The following is a 17,047-nucleotide window of genomic DNA, read 5'->3' on the forward strand; positions in this document are numbered from 1 at the left end:
GGAACAGTTCAGTCTGAACTAGAAGAGATTTCTATACTTTGTCAATGAGCATTAGGCAACAGAATTCCCAGATTCTGTCTATGGTGAACACTGCTCAGCCATGGATGGATAAATAGGGGCTAAGAAATTGCTTGTCATGGTTTCTGGGGACTGCTGTAGTCTCAGGCACACTAGGAAATGCTTTTTTTTTTTTTTTTTTTTATGTTGTCAATTCTTGCCTGCCTTTGCCCTGGCAGATCTACACAACTGAAGAGTAGAAGAACAAATGTAAGCCAAGGGTGATGGGTATCTGTTCAGATGCATTAAAAAAAAAAAAAAAAAAAAGGGCTCTGGTGAGTTTGAGGGTGGGGGAAGGGGAGTACTACAGACAAATAACTGTTGGAGAAGAAAAAATAGTGAGATTAGATGTGAAAGGCTCTGTTTACAGCCACTGTAACCTAATCCTTTCTTGAACCAAGAATGCTTCAGTTACACAATTCATCTTATGTTGAATAGCTCTGAAAACCACTGGCAAAATATTTCTCCTGCTCTGGTAGCTAGTTCTTGTAGAGCAGTGATGCCCAAACTTTTTTGCACGTGCCACAAGCTAATCTTTTCCAAGTTAAGTGCTGTTCTGATCTCTGCCTCCCAGAAATGTACCTGATACAGCTTTCGCTGTGATGCCAGAATGGATGCAGGAGGGCTCAAGCTTCCAGCTGTGTGAAGCAGGGGCTGGATGCTGCTGAGAGGAAGTGTTACTACCAAGAGCTGAACTGATTCTTCCCTGGTTCTCAACCTGCCCTTCCCACTTTATATGATGAGTTGAGGACCTAAACCCTAATTTGGCAGTGGCTGCAGGGCTAAGGACTGATTAATCTGGCTCTTGGCTGTGACCTTTGACACCTTTTCAGCCGTATCCTTCACCCTCTGCCCTAGGCAGCTGGAGGCTTTAAGCCCCCTGCCTCCGTTCCAGTACTTCCCTTTACTGAGTGTCAGAGGCTCCTATGCCACACAGTAGCTACCCATGCCACTTTGGGGGTGGCCAACCCACAGCATGCTCCAAATGTAGAAGGATGATAGTGTGTTACTTGTTGAAGTGAACTATCTTTTTTCCTACAGCACTCTGCTTCCACAAGAGCACAAGATACCAAATTAACAGGCAATGAATTGGAGTTGTTAAAGGAATGCATTTTGTAGACTCACTATCTAATGTAGCAGAAATTGAAATGTATGCTGGGAAAGAGGCAGAGGACTGAAGGAAAAGAGAGAACAATTTGTGATTGCAGTTAAAACCCACCCTGACTTCTCCCTGGAAAATCACTTAACTTCTTCACGGGTAGCCAGAACCAGCTGATGGTTTACTTTGTGTACTTTAAGGCCCCCAAGTGTCTCTTTTTCCTCTCCCCCCCCCCCCCCCCCCCATCTGTAGTTGTATAGAGCAGGTGCAGAGCCTAACTTTCAGCTTGTGCACCCTCCCTTTCCTGCTTAACCACAAGCTGAAACCCTACGTGCTGCTAAAAACTGGTCTGCATGGTAGATGTATGAGTTTGAAAAGACCTAACACCAGTCTCCAAATGAAATGGGAGAAACAGCAGCTAGCAGACAGCAAAATTGCTTAAAGAAAGTTTAGTGGAACATCAAGACCAGTGAAAAGAGGAGAACATTATTAACACCTGTGGAGAGAAGAACTATGAGCTGTTAAGTCAATTGACTCCCCTTTCCCTTTGCTGTATAAATAGAAATGCCACTGTTTCTGGGTGGAACAGTAATCAGTAGAGGTGTTTGTATTCCAGGCAGAAAATCAGCTTCCCTACCCCAGTCTTGGGAGATGACTCTTTTTTTTTCCCTGGGGAAAAGGTGCATGTGATAACAAAATGCAGTAGGCTATTCATGGATTAAGTTAGGCTTTCAAAGTCAGTGCATACTTTGGATGATCTCAGTCTTAATATCTTATCTTCATTTTTAGCTGCAAATTGAGAGCATTTATACCTGCTTCTGTCATGGGATTGTGAAAATATATTCATTAATATTTCTGTGGCTTTCTGATATTTGATAAGTGACATAATTTTCCCCTGTGTTTTACTAATACTTGCATTCTTCAGCCCAGAGCTTGGCTGATGAGCAGTAAATGAGAACTGAAGAAAATAAAAAGAAGTACTAAATTCAATATTCACTCAGTGAGTATATTCCTTTCAGTTACTGCATCAGGCAGGAATTCTATAGGAAAACGTTTAATCATATAATTAAAGACAATATTACAATACATTAATATTGGGTTTCTAAATCAGTGTTGTACAGCAGCTGAGTGTTTGACGTTTCCTAACTATCAAGTATTTGACTTTGCAGTCTAAATACTTTTTAAAATAACAAGTATGTAGTTCAAGGGCTGTTCCCCATAGTCAAAACTTATTTTTTTATCAATTGGCCAGTTTTGTTTAAGCACTTCATTGTGGCTTAAAAAAATTGGAAAAAGTTAATAAATATTTGGACATTTAATATTGATTCCAAAATGAGATTATTAATTTAGCCTACAAAAATTGAGTCTAGGGAAGAGGGGGGCCTCATTTTACAAGTTGAATTAGTTTACTTTATTCCATTTGGCTAAAAATGTTAGTTTGATTTCTCTTTGCCTTCAATAATCAGCAAGCACAACATCTATACTGTAATGTATGTTCTTCTGCTTCTGTAATTTTTTTACTTGTGCAAGCATTTTATTCTTTACAATTGAGTCACATTCCTCAGTAAATTTCTTTAGTAGCCTTTCTGTCAGTACTAGGAGCAGGCTAGTGGAAAACTCCCACCCCTTGCCCTTGCTTCTAGCAGATCCTGCATGCTCGCTATCTTCAGCAACATTCTTTATTCTTTCAAGTTGGTAATACTTAAGATGTGTCAAAAACAGTGCAAAATCAGTGATAGTCCACTAGTGGTCTACACACAGTCACTGATCTTCTCTATGGCAATACAGTCGTATTTAGTCTATCCTAAAATTACTACCTTTTTTTACTGCAATATCTTCTGAACAATCTCATTTATTGTAGGGGTGCCCATCAATGAAAATTCTATTTGTTTAGGGTATACATGTGCTGTTAGAAGCAGTGTTTCAAACTTTTGGATTCTCAAAGTATAAAAAAGACTTGAAACAACTGCTTTTTGTTGCCTTTTTAAGCTTTAGCAAGCCAGATCCTGACCCCTGCTCTGCCTCTTTGCATCACTCAGGTGGAATGAGAGGCTGGAAACTTGTCTCAAACTTATCTTTGCAGCAGTAGGAAAATGGTCTGGGGACTGCTCAGGGAACAGAGAAATCCAGTTTTGTCTGCTACTTTTATGCTGCATCTTAAACTGGTACACATGAGGGTTGAGCTATCTTTGATTAACAGTGAACTGTTTGGAGGAAAAAAAAAAAAAAAGCCAAACTTTTTTTAAGGTGTCTTAACTATGCAGCAGTTTTTTCAGTCTTCAGAGAGAGTGATACAGGGCTATCTTTTCTCAGGTTATTGCTCTTTTGGTTTCACCTTCAAGTCTGAAATGGACCCAGAAAGCTTGTCAATAGCTATTATTCTCACAGAAGGCAATAAAAGTTGAGAGTTCTCCAAACCTTACCTCACTCAGCATTTTGTAGATTCAGGCTGATTAGTAATTGTCAGCAAGAAATAAAAGCATGTTTTTTCCCTCTTGGCTAGCCTGAGTATTTATGGTTCTTTATGCTTTAGTTTTTAAGCGTCAGAGGGAAAGCTGAAATATTTAATTGTGTACATGATATTCGATATAACTTCTGAATAGTTGATGTCAGGGGTAGCTTTCATTTCGTAGTCATTTAGAGGCGGTATTAGGGACTCAGTTTGGGGTCAAATGAACTATTTGAAAGGATAGTTGCGAGAGTGGGTCTGACCCAACTGAATCAATGTTAAAATATCCAGTTCTATATTCTAGATGGCTAATGAAGTTGTATGTACTATGGAAGGATGAGAGTATGAAAACTGAATGTGATGTGGTAAGTTTTTGAACAAACATTCAACTTTGTTCTGTGACTTGTGAGCATGGAAGTGTTCTTCCTGGGTTTTTTTTTTTTCTTCTGATTAAAGGGAGTTCCTGTGGTGATAATTTCTCTAATATTTATTGTACCTAACAAGGTCTTTCACAAACCTGCTGTGACTGATTCTGACTCAGCAGCTGCCATTATACTGAAATTCCTAATTGAAAACAGGATAGAAACAAAAACCCACATATCCAACATGGTTAATATTTAAATTGGTTAACATTAGTGGCTGCTTGGATACAGCTCGCCCAACATCTGTATAGATTGGACGCTTTAGTAGGGCTTTTTTGGTGCTTGTATCTAATAGCTGATTGAATCAGCTTTAGCTAAAAGCATCAAAAAATACTGCTGAAGTCCCCGATCTATACAGGTGCTGCAGAACTGGGTCGAAGTAACGCACTTCTTTTGGTAAAGTGGTTTTTGGTTTTGTGTGTTTAGCATCTGCCAGTAGTACTAAATTGCAAATATTCTTTCAGATGTGGAAAGGGAACAGGTTAAATGTTAAGACCTTTTCTGTAACTGCATTTTTAGCCACTGGGTTGACTGTACTGTTGCAAATCCTCTCCTGTTTACCTATAGCTTACATTGGTTTTAGAACTCCATTATTCCATTCTAACTGAAAAAGGAACCCTATGAAGAGTGGACACTTTCTCATAGTACTAAGAAAGAGTATAAGGATTACAGGGTCATGCTGTGAGAAAATTAGGAAATCTAAGGCACAATGTGAGGACTGGCAAGGGACATAAAAGCAATAAAAAGGGATTCTACAAGTATGTCAAAAGTAAAAGGAAGACCAGAGAGACCATAGGTCCCTTGCGGAATGCAGAAGGCAATTTAGTTGTGTATGATTTGGAGGAGGCTGAAGTATTTGGTGCCTCTTTATTTCAGTTTTCACAAATAGGGACAGCTACCAGGTGATGGATGCAGTTAGCAACAAAGATAGGAAAGGAGACAAACAGCCTACAGTAATGGCAGAACAAGTTAGGGATTGTTTAGAGAAGCTAGATGATTTCAAATCAGCAGGGCTGGATGGGATGGACCCAAGGGTACTGAAGGATTGGCTGAGGTAATTTATAAGCCTTTAGCTATCCTCTGAGAACTTGGTGGAGGTTATGTACAGTCCTAGATGACTGGTAAAGGGTCAGTATAGTTCCCATCTTTAAAAAAGAGGATTCAGGGAACTACAGACCAGTCAGCCTGGCCTTATTACTTGGAAAGATCATAAAGCAACTTATCGAAGAATCTATTGTGAAGCACCTAGAGGAGAACAAGTTGGTCAGGAATGGCCAGTACTGATTTGCCGAGAGCAAGTTGTGCCTGACCAGCTTGCTTTTCTTCTGTGATAAGGTGACAGGCTCTGTGAATGAGGGGAGAGCAGTGCAGTATATCTTGACTTTAGCAAGACTGTTGACATGGTGCCTTACAATGTTTTCATTAACAAACTAAGCAAATACAGGGTAGATTAATTACAGTACTGTAAAGTGAATATATAGCTGGTTGGAACTTCATACTCAATGAGTAGGGATCTACCTAAATCATGCTGGAAGTGTACTGCACAGCAGCTCCTTCTAATGTTGCTTTTTTTGCTGTGTGCCCCCTGCCTACTGCTGATAGGTGGAGGGGCCCCAGCAGCCCTGCCTCTTGCTGCTTGCTCCTGATTGGCTGAGAGGCAAAAACTGCCGGTTTAAATATGCCACAGCATCTACTTCCCAGCTGACCAGCAGCGAGTGATGTGGCTGCTGGAGCTTCTCTCCCTGTCAGCAATGGAGGGAGCACCTGGTGAAAAAACCAAGATTAAAGGAGCAGCTGCATAGCACATTTCATATACAATTTAGGTAGATCCTCATCAATGAGTTGTCCACAATGGCTCTCTGTCCAGTGGAGAAGAGGTTCCCTAGGGGTCTGTCCTGGGTCTGGTATTGTTTATTATCTTCATTAATGATTTATACAATGGGATTGAGCACATGCTCAGCTAATCCACAGATGACACCAAATTGGGTGGAGTTGCAGATACTCTGGAGAGTAGGGCTAGGATCCAGAATAATAGATGTAAGCCTATCATTCTAGAATGATTGAAGATAATCTGGATAGGCTGAAGAAGTGGTCCACAATCGATCTGATGAGATTCAATAAGGACAGATGTGAAGTCCTGCACTTAGGCTTCATTTTTGCATACAATTATTCTGTCCTGGGGAATGAGTGCCTATGTTGTAGTTCTGCAGAGAAGGACCTGGGGATATGGTAGACCATAAGCTGAATGTGAGAGGGGTGTGTGTGTGTGTGTACATAATCACACACAGATTTCAAGTAATAGCATGTTACATAATAGGAGAGAGAGAGAGACAAACAGAAATGCTGTTATGACTAAGCCATAACGAGAACTTTCTTTGGAATCTCTGTTGGACGGGAGTGGGCCAAATTTGGCCCACAGGCCATATCTGGGAGCCTGAGGAGGGTGGGTTGTGCCCCATGCTGCTCCGCTCTGCCACAGCTGGGCCCAGGCTAGGCTGCCCAGCATGCGTTGTGCAGACTCCTTCCCTACCCCCTCCCCACCTGTCTTCCAGTTGGCACTGCAGCTGCACAGTTCTGGCACGGCAGCTGGACCTGTGCAGGACGGTGATGCAGTGTGCTGAATAGCCATCCTGCCTGCCCACCTACTGCAATGAACTGGTGCTGCTGTAGTGCCAGAAAGAGGTGAGTTTACCTCTGACTTTCCTGCTGCGGCATGGTGGCAGCAGTTCATCATGGCGAGCAGGTGGGCGGGATGGCTACTCAGCCCCATCCTGTGTGGGTCCGGCTGCCAGCAGTTGCTCTGCCATAACTGAATGTGCAGTGCCAACAGATACCTGGGTGGGGGAGAGGATGTGTGGTGCAGAGGAGTCTGTGTGCTGCCTAGCCAAGTCTGACCCTGGCTGCAGCAGAGCGGACCAGTACAGGGTGCAGCCCTCCCTCAGGCTCCAAGTGGTAGCTGACAGGCTGGATAGGATTAATTAGCATCTCTTTGTGCCCCCTGCCAACAGTTCACCAAAACTCCGTTAAGTGGCCCTCCAGCCCAAATAATTGCCCACCTCTTCTCTAGGATAATGAGCCCTTTTTTGGAATCATATGATGTATGCTTCCTTTGTATTTTGACCATTACTCACTGAGCCAGAATCCTCTGCTTAGTCTCTCACAGGTGCCATATTATTCCTATTTACATGGACTCAAAAATAACCAGGCTTTCTGAATTGAAGAAGAGGTATTCTTTATTTTCAAGTCTAATTGCATATCAACACAATTGTATAGCACATAGGAAAGCCTGGGGGCTGTGTAATATTAACTATAAAAAATAAATAATGGGTATTATGCTGACTGGACTTTGGGATAACTGAGAGCAAGAGGAAGCTTGGGGAGATAGTTTCTGCTCAGATTTTGTTCACGTTTGCGCCCTCAACAGTTTTTGACTAAGTTAGCAATATAATATCTTCTTTGACATCAGTTTTCAACGTTGTTACGTTCTCTTCTTGATTTAACATGGTAGTCACAGGCAAATGGAAATAATTTGCTTTTTTACATAAGAACTGCCATTTATTGGGTCAGACCCTGGGTCCTTCTAGCCTAGTATTCTGTGCCCCACAGTGCTGAGGGGGAGGGTTTGTCTGGACTTTCTCATGCCCTCTTCCTCTCCTGTTGCAGCTTCCGTGCAGAGGCTGCACTCTGTCCGCCACATTCAATACCTATTGATGACCCTTTCCTCCAAAAATAGGTCCCATCCCCTATTAAGCTGGGTTAAGCTACCAGCCTCCACAATATCTGGTGGGAATGAGTTCCACAAGTTACTTACACATTGTGAGAAAAAGAACTTCCTTTTTTGTTTTAAACCTACAACTTAATTGTTTCATTTTACATACTCTAGTTCTAGTATTGTGTGATAGAGTAACTAATAAATCCCCATTTACTTTCTCTGCACCATTTAATATTAGGTCACATGCTCCCTCAAGTGTGTCTTTTCTAAGCTAAAGCATCCTAGCTTAGTCTTCCCTCAGATGGAAGCTTGTCTGTTTGCCTGATCATCCTGCTTGTCATTCTTTATGCCTTTTCTAGTTTTTTTTTTAATATCCTTTTTTGGGTATGGGGACCAAAACTTCACGCAGTTCTTGGCAATGCAGTTTCTCAGCTGATCTGGTTTAGAGCTAGGTTTCTTTACACTGGTAGCTCTACACTGTACAGTATTGTGCTGTTTAAATGTTCTCCCTCTTTCCCCAAGGTTGTGGGTCTAAGTGAGAGGCAGGGTGGTAGCTGTATCCACAGCGATTATGAGAGAAAAAAGATAATGGACAGGGCTTGTGTGGGAGGCTTCAGAGCTCTGTTTTAGACGTACTGAATTTGTGCTGGTTGCTAGACATCCATAAGCAGATGTTTGATGGAGCTAAGTTTGCTTTAGATGAAAGGAGATAGTATTGGAGTAGAGAGAGATCTGAGAGCCATCAGTGCAGATACAGTAGTTGCTTGTGGTTGTTGATTAGATGAGGTATAAAAAGAGCAGAGAAGAGGAGCCAAGTAGTCATGAGGGGGCCCCTAAAGAAAGGAAGGAGGATGAAGAAGATCCATCAAAGGATGATGTGAAGAAGTAAGAGAAAAACCAGTAGAGTGATGGAAACTGAGAGGGGACAAGATTTCAAGAGGAGCATAATTGTGTAGAAGGAAACTGACAGGTCAAGGATCATAAGGATGGAGTACTGGGTCTGAGATTCAGCCAAGAAGACTCGACCAAAGACCTTGTCAAGAGGTAGAAGCCACATTGGAGAGGCTCTAGGATAGACCTGGTGATGCACTCTAGACTAGGAGTCGGCAATGTTTTGGGGCAGAGCGCCAAAACACCCACAACCTCAACTTGTAAGGTGCTGGCATGCCAGGGACAGACAGCAGAGAAGCCATGAGGGGTGAGATCCTTATTGTGGCAGTGCAGCCCTGGCCCCTTCCCTGCGCGCCAAGCACAGTGCCTCTGCATGCACTCTCTGACACCCATGCCGGGGGCTGCCTACCCCTGCTCTAGACAGTTATTATAAACAGTGCATTCAGTGAGTTTAGAGGTGAGCGGGAAAAGAAAGTGGAACAGAAATGAGAGAGACAAATGCAATCGTGTGCATTTTAATTTTTAAATGGTAGATATTAAAGCGTGCTCAAACTATGGGTAATTGACAGGAAGGCATGAAGTAATTTGGAGCAGGGGGTGTTTTAGCTGAAAATATTTGAATCCTTGATATGAGTATAAGCAATTAGCCAGCCATTGCAATTAGAGGACTGAAACTCTTTAGGAAAGGAAATAGGCTGAAGCAACTTTATGTATATTTTGTTCTGAATCCGGAAAATTAATTGACATTTTTTCCAGTGAATCATTTAGCTGAAAACTAATCAATTTAATACATACTTAATATATATGCATATACATGTTATAAATATATGTATATATGTGTTATGATTCACTGTGTGTTATGATTCACTGAGAAAAAAGGTGTCAATTAATTTTGCAGATTTAGAACAAATTGCTCTGTAACCTGAGGTAAGGGTTTTTGTGTGCATGTGAGATGTCCTTTTTTTTGCACAAACTGTATGGCTGGGAGAGAAGGTTGATAAGATTTTGGGCACAAAGTGTGCCTGTACATAAGCATGGAGGCTGCTCTGATGTGCTGTAATTACAGTGTGTAGGAGAAGACTTGATAAATCAGGTCTACTGCAGCATGGTAATTGCTGTGCTTCAGCAGCCTCCTGTATCGGCGTCCCTGAGCTTCAAAATGGCAGTGGGGGTGCTTTAACTAAAGCTCATTGAACAAGCCGTTTTGAAGCATGGGGATGCTGATACATGAGATGCTGCGGTGCTTTAGTTAGAGTGGCTCTCGGAGCTGCTTTAATTAAAGTGCCACCCCTGGAGCACATCTACAAGTGCCCAAAGAACCTTTTTTCACGCTTCCATCACTGTGCCCTTCTGGGGCTTTTCAGTGCATTGTGCCTGAAAACTTGTCAGTCGTCTTTTCCAACTATATAGTTGGTGTAATAAAAGATACTGCAAAAAAACCTTTGCCTCATACATTTTTTGGGTCATGACAGCTATAATACCCCACCCCTTTTCTTGAGTCTGGTTTGCAGGCAGATATGAAATAAGTCATTAGAGATTTTAAAAAATCTAAGCTTCCAACTTCATTTCAGCATTACCAGTCCCAAGCATTGAGAAATCTTGAGTTTCTGAAATAGTACATTTTGAGTTCCCTTCAGGGTCTGTTTCAGGTTGTGTTCAAATATTTTTTTTTCAAACCTCTCTGCAGTCTAAAATGGAAGCTGACGTGTACGAGTTTAGAAACTGGGGCTTTCACATAAGCTACCATGTATTGCAAAGCCTGTGAGAAGTGTGAGAATTGGCAAAAGTGCCAGATTTCCTGACACAAATAGTTGGGGAGCTAGACTGCACTAAAGACTTGGCCCACTGCCCCACCCCCATGACCCACTCTCCCCTTCAGGTCAGTGCAAGTCTTTACATTGTGTCTGGTGGGAGTTAAATTGGACTTGAAAATGGGGTCAGAAAACTACTTGTCAGTGGGGGACTCCTTGGGGGACATGGAGTAGTCTTTCCCTTTAGAGTGTTAACCCTGAGTATTATTACTTTGGGGGATAGACTAGCCAGATATGACAAAACAGTAAAATGCTGTTTTCAGATCCCATCTCAGCTCCACCCTGGACTATTGCTCTTTCCCCAGAAGGGTGATTCTCAGAGCAGGATGAGCAACCTCCACCTCCTGGCTTTGGACAGCATTTCCTCTGGCCTAACTGGAAATGGCAACCACAGTTTCATCATGGTGTGCCCCAGGGTAAACTCTGCTCATGCAGTCTGCTTGGGTCCTGTGGTGATCAGTGGTGCAAGTGAAAGGACAAAGCTCAGCCCCAGGCCTCCCACTTCTCCCAGGTTCACTTGTTTGCTGGTACTATTTCTAATTGAAAAAAATATACCCAATGTCCAGCAGCACAAGGGTTAAATACAGTCTTCATTGCTGTGTCCCACAGTCAGCTCTCATGAAACAAGTGTGCTCTTGTCCACATGTGTCTGTATTGCATGCATCTGGTACAGGTCAAAACCTGTGTTGAATATCATGGGAAGCAACAGGAGCAACAATAATCTCTGGCACAGGTGAGTGCAGTAAATTTCAACTTTTACTCAACAAATGTAAGGCAAATATAGCAATAGCTTGGAGAGATGGATTGCCATTCCTAGAAATAAGGGCACTTCTGTAGAAAACATGATTGATAATAGATACTATATAACTTAAGTAACTGGATGCTGGGTAAGGTACCAAACGGGCTAGATCACTCTGGATAAGTGGTTCTCAACCTTGTTAGACTCAAGGCCTTCCCTACTCCCCCTCAGAAAATGCTAGCTCTTAGGTTTCACTTCTTTACTTTTCTATCATCCAGAAAATAATAGAACAATTCTTCTATTGCAAAGAACTCAGAAAGATCACAGCAGGTCAGAATATTTTTCACACCTAGATTCCTATTTGAAATCTCTGGGTTTATCTTGCGAATAACATTTACATACCTTAACAGTACCAACATTGCATGACAACCTATGGCATCCTTAAAAGCATTTCAAGGCACAGTGGGCTGCCATGGCATGGCATGGGTTGAGAATCATTGCTCTAGATCGGGGTGGGCAGTTATTTCGGGTGGAGGGCCACATGACAGGCAGCCAGGGACAAATAAATATTAATTTTCTAAATTTGGCAGAGGGACACTGATGGGCCAGATAGAATGGCTTGGCAGGCCGCATTTTGCCCACCCCAGCTCTAGATAAACCCTGTTCATGTGCTCTCCATCTAAAACATCCACTCCTGCCAGGAGATATAGGACTTGATGTACCAGTGGTTTAAGTGAGCGTGACACTTTTTTTAGGGTCTTAACTAGTGGTGGAGTGGGAAAACCACTATCCTTCCCACTTTCCAGAATATAGCTGGGCTATATAACAGGAAATAGAATGGCAGCAGTTCCCCTTATGTCTTCCCTTTTCCTCTGTGCTCTACGCAGTTGCTGTAACACCTGCTCCTCCACTGTTCTTGCTCTTCCTTTTTGTCAGCCCAGTAGAATTTTCTATTTTGGGATTATTTTGCAAATCCCCCATGGAAATGGGACACTTGACTCCGAGTGTGAGGTACAGGTGGCCTCTAGTTGCGTCCACACAAGTGTGGCTGTGTGATGTGGCACTGGAAACACATCTGTGGCACCACATATTGCACATTTAAATGTTCTTTGCGCTGCAAAGATACCCTGACCATGCATGTGCTGCTCTACTTCTTTTTTTTTCCATGGGTTTTTATGACTCTTGGATCCAGGAAAAAAAATAAAGCAGAGGAAAAAAAAAGGGGGGGGAACAGCGCATGCACAGGCAGCACACACTGCTCAAAAGCGGAGCCGGGTCACCTGGAGCTATGCTCCAGCTGCTGACCAGGCTCCGTGTAGCAGAATTGCTGCTGCTGCAGCCCTGGGAGGCCCCCAGGACCCAGGTAAGGCTGCTGGGGCCAGCCTGGTGTTGGCCTCAGCATCTCCCACCTACGGTAATTGCCAAGTGTCAAAGCGCATCTGCCCCAGAGACAAGTAGCAGCGGCACAAGGCGTGCTGCTGCCACTTGTCCCCGGGACACTAAATGTCCACATTCATCTGGATGTGGCTTGTGGGGCCTTGCTGAGAGAGGGCAGCATGAGGGTCAGGCTGGCGTGCTCTGAGATGCATGCATGCTCAGTTGCCTGTCTGTTTCCTGCAGTTGACAAGTGCCTGCAGAGGATTTACAAAAATTAACTCCCTGAAATGGCCCTACTTCACATTCAGCCTGCCATCATCATCCTATCTGCAAGAGTATTTTGAATCCAGGGATAGCTTGAGTCATTCTGGGAAACCTGAGGCCCAAACTGAACATGCATGTCTGGGCATTCCACTGCACAACTCCTTTCCCTTCCCCAGGTTATTATGGTTTAAATACTACCTTGAAATATTTTTGGTGCCTAAATGTGGCAGGAAGTCAACGCCCTTTTTACAGTTACTTCACAAGTATTATAGTTACCTTTTACGCCAGAGGCTGTTGCATTTTATATTTGTAACTTGCATCTCTGCGGTAGTGTGTGCTACTTGGCACTGGCTGTAGTAAAAGATGGCATTTAATTCCTTAGAAGAAATTTCTACATTTTCTGCTATAAATCCATTGATGTTTGACATGTTAGTTTTATCATCAAATGGCACACCTTGGATATCCAGCATGACAAGCAAATAGTTCTTGTGTTCCCAAATCTGGTGCTTGAAGTAAAGGACACTAGGGCATTGACACCAAGCTAAGCTGGTCAGAGTTTACATACTGGAACCAGTATAGACATACTTGTCTCACAGTTTTTTAATTCTATGCTAAAAATTCAGTTTTCCTGTTAGCTATTCCTTTTTCTATTGATGTCACTTCCACATTGCAGGGTTTTACAATTTATATCTTAACTCAGAGCAGGTTTGGGTGACATATTTAAGCTATACTAGTGCTTTTACCACTGCTGCAGAGCCATTATCTTTAACAGTATTAGACCAACTATGTGAGAAATTGAAACAAACTTCAAAGCAGACTGAGCCTATCCCTTTGGCAATGTTACTATGCTTTATAGTCAAACCTGCATCAGTTGTCTCTTAACTGCATTTTCCTTATTGCTTAAAGAGCATCAGCTTATGTGGGTCTGTTAACATAATGGAACTAATCTTTACATTGTTTTTAAGGGAAAATGGTCCTTTCTTATTGGAAATAGTTTAAAATCAGCATAGACTAGACAAAACCTTAACAACATTTCAGGTAGTGGTATTAATGCATCATGAAGGACCTGTGTCATCTCAGAGGTTTGTGATTAAAAGATGGCAAGAGGATCTGCTCACTGCCCAGGATGGGGCATTTTTTTGCTGTGGTGCTGTTTACATGTTGTTCTGTAGACCCTGGAAGTTTAGAAACTATCCAGTATTAAAGGGGGGGCAGGAAATGTTCACTGCATACACAGAAAAGTTAATGCCACTGCTGTTACTGGTAACAACTATTCTAAGTACAGAGAAAAAAAGAAACAAAACCTTTTATTTTAACTATGGTGTTAAAGAACAATTATTTTATTCACTGGGCTTTCAAGGCTTGAAAGGGAAAGCAATACAAGGAGAAAAACATCATACTGCTAAGTTAAAAACAGCTCACAAGAGCTGATGCACACCAGTAGAGGAAGTGATGTGTATACTTTATTGCTTTATATTGTTTCAGGATGAAAGGTGTTTTTGGCTTACATAAGACAGGAGATAACAATGTTACTGGATCTTATTGCTTCCCTGGACCCAATAATCAATTCTTCAGCTAGTTTTGGCATTCTAGTATCAGGTTAGAAGGAATTATTTTCATAACTGTATGTAGACAGCATAACGTGGCTTCCCCAGTAAATGTTAACTCTTATTAATAAATAAGTGGCGGAGAATATCAAGTGGAATTGTTCAGGAACAGGCCAAATGACCATTGTATCAGGATATAACTAGGATCAGTGATACTGAGTAACTGGAGCCCTTTAAATGTACAGTAGGAGCAGTAAAATGGCTACTACGTAGGATGGGCCATGTGACGGTGCAGAATACTTGCGCAGAAATTTAGGCACCCCTGCAGTAGAATTGGACAGTGTTATGGAGCAACCTACATAAATCTTGCTTATGCTGTAGGGGGGCTGAATATACACCCATCATTTCATTAAGATTGGTGCTTGTGACACTGGAGCTGCACAATGAAGGTATTGTGCAAACCTGTCCCTCTATCCTACATTTGAGGTTGAAACAAAGTGTAATGAATAATGAACCTACCCAACTATGCTGTTATTGTATTTCCACTAGCATTTGTTTTTTGGCGGGGGCTGGGTTTAGATGAAATGTGTGAAATGCAGAAGAATCATTCTGCACCCCCTCCCCAAGAAAAATTCTAGTCATCTTTAGTCTTCTGATACTTAGCAGTGATACAGACAGAATCTTGGTCCTGGAGCACAGCAAATGTTACTCTGTTATATGCTTACAAGAAATGTACAGCTCTGCATAAGGAACAATTTGAAACAGCAAAAATGAGCATGGTGCTTCTTTGTGAAACAGTCTGAGACATTCTTAGAGCAGTAGTTCTCAACCTTTTTAGACTCAAACACACCCCTGGATAGACTCAAGGCACCCTTTGGGAAGTGCCAGCTCTTAAGTTTTCCCTCTTTTTGTTTTTTTGTCTACAGAAAAAAATAATAGAGCAGTGTTTCTGTTGCAAAGAACTCAAAAACAAACAACAAAAGGACAGCTGGATTTTTGTTTGAAATCTTCAGGTTTGTCTTGTGAATCATGTTCATAAACCTAACAATGCTAACATTGTGTGGCACCCCGTGGCACACTCGAAAGGCTCTTGTGGCACCCTGGTTGAGAATCACTGGCTTCTTCTATACCTTGTTCTAATTGTTGAGAGCAAGGAAATGGGGGCAGAAACTGATAATTATGCTTAAACATTTCCTTAGTTTTACTTTTGGTTTCACAGAGGAAGCAGCTAAGCAAAAGTTAGGACTAGTAAAGACAGAGAATTTAAAGTGAGACCTGCACCCTTTTTTTCAGAACAGGTTGAGGAGGAAAGTGTTGGTAAGCAAGAGTTTACAAAGATGTAGCAAAGTTTTTGGTGAAAGTTTATAGGTGATGTAACAAACCTCTGCTAAAGCCATCAGTAGCAATTTACCTGTTCTTGAATAGCAAAGGGAGGGAGGCATGGTAGACAGGATGGGTGTTGAGGATTAATGTAAATTAACAGGAATTTAATTTTTTTCTCTGCAAGTCTGATCTTCATCTTTAAAGAAGTAGTCAACTCGGAACTACTCAAAAAGCACTTGTGGTTGTGATTCCAAAGACTCCCTCAGGCTCTCTTCAGTAAAACCCAGTTCTGGTGCAAAAGAGCTGTATTACACAGCATTCACTTAGTCACCCAGGGCTAAGGAGGCAGCTGTGTGTATGGCATCTGAGTGCACCCCAAGCTAAAAGTCATAGCAAATTGTATGAATGTTTCCCTGTTGTAAGAGGTTGCATTCATTACCCAGGAGTGAATCTCCCCATCTTGAACACTGTCCTGTCTTCACATTTAATTGCAGTTAACAGACTTGAGATAAATCTAATGAATCATGGGCAGGTCATGTAAAGCGAGAACGTGGAGCAAGTGCCTTTGGGCTAAAGCATTTTGTTTTGGACACATCAGTACCAGGGAAAGGAAGGTAGTTCAAAGAAAAACAACAACAATGATCAAGAGGACTAGAAACAATAACTTGTGGTGCCAAATTTAAAAAGTTTATTAAGTATTACATGGGGCCTTATCAACCAATTATGTGTGTGTTATGTGCACACGTGTGTGCATGCAGAAGGGAAGTTGGGATTAGGGACAGTTTAAGAGATGCTTCAAAGTTACAGTCAAGGAGAAAGAGGAATATTTAATGGTACACTATGGTCACTATTCATTCCAATCCCTATACCAAGAAAGCTTTCCTAACAGAACTATGTATTTGACTGTTGAACAGGAAAATCATCACTTGACATTTAAAAACTCAACTGAACAAAACCATGTTACATTTCCAAATAGGGAAGAATCCTACCTTGGCAAGGACATTAATTAGATGATCCTGAGTCACTTACAGCTTTACACTGGGTGATATTTTTTTGATATGGTAAGTAAGAGTATTTTTTCCTAATGTAGTCTGAAAAAAAATTTCAACACAGATTTTAGAGATGGTAAAAAATCCAACCCCTTTGACTAGATATTGTTATGGCAAGTTCCTCTGAGATATCCACTAGGACTGTAATTAGTGAATTTTATTATTTATTTTCAAAATATCAAATTCACTTGACCCTATTTTCCCTGGAGCTTACACTGTAAGGTAGCTTTTATGAAACAGAACTCATGCTATGAACATTAACCTTGAGCAGTTTTCTCCTACAACAATGTTTTGCTTAAAAACAAGA

The sequence above is a fragment of the Alligator mississippiensis genome, chromosome 7 (genome assembly GCF_030867095.1).
Source record: "Alligator mississippiensis isolate rAllMis1 chromosome 7, rAllMis1, whole genome shotgun sequence".
NCBI lineage: Eukaryota > Metazoa > Chordata > Crocodylia > Alligatoridae > Alligator > Alligator mississippiensis.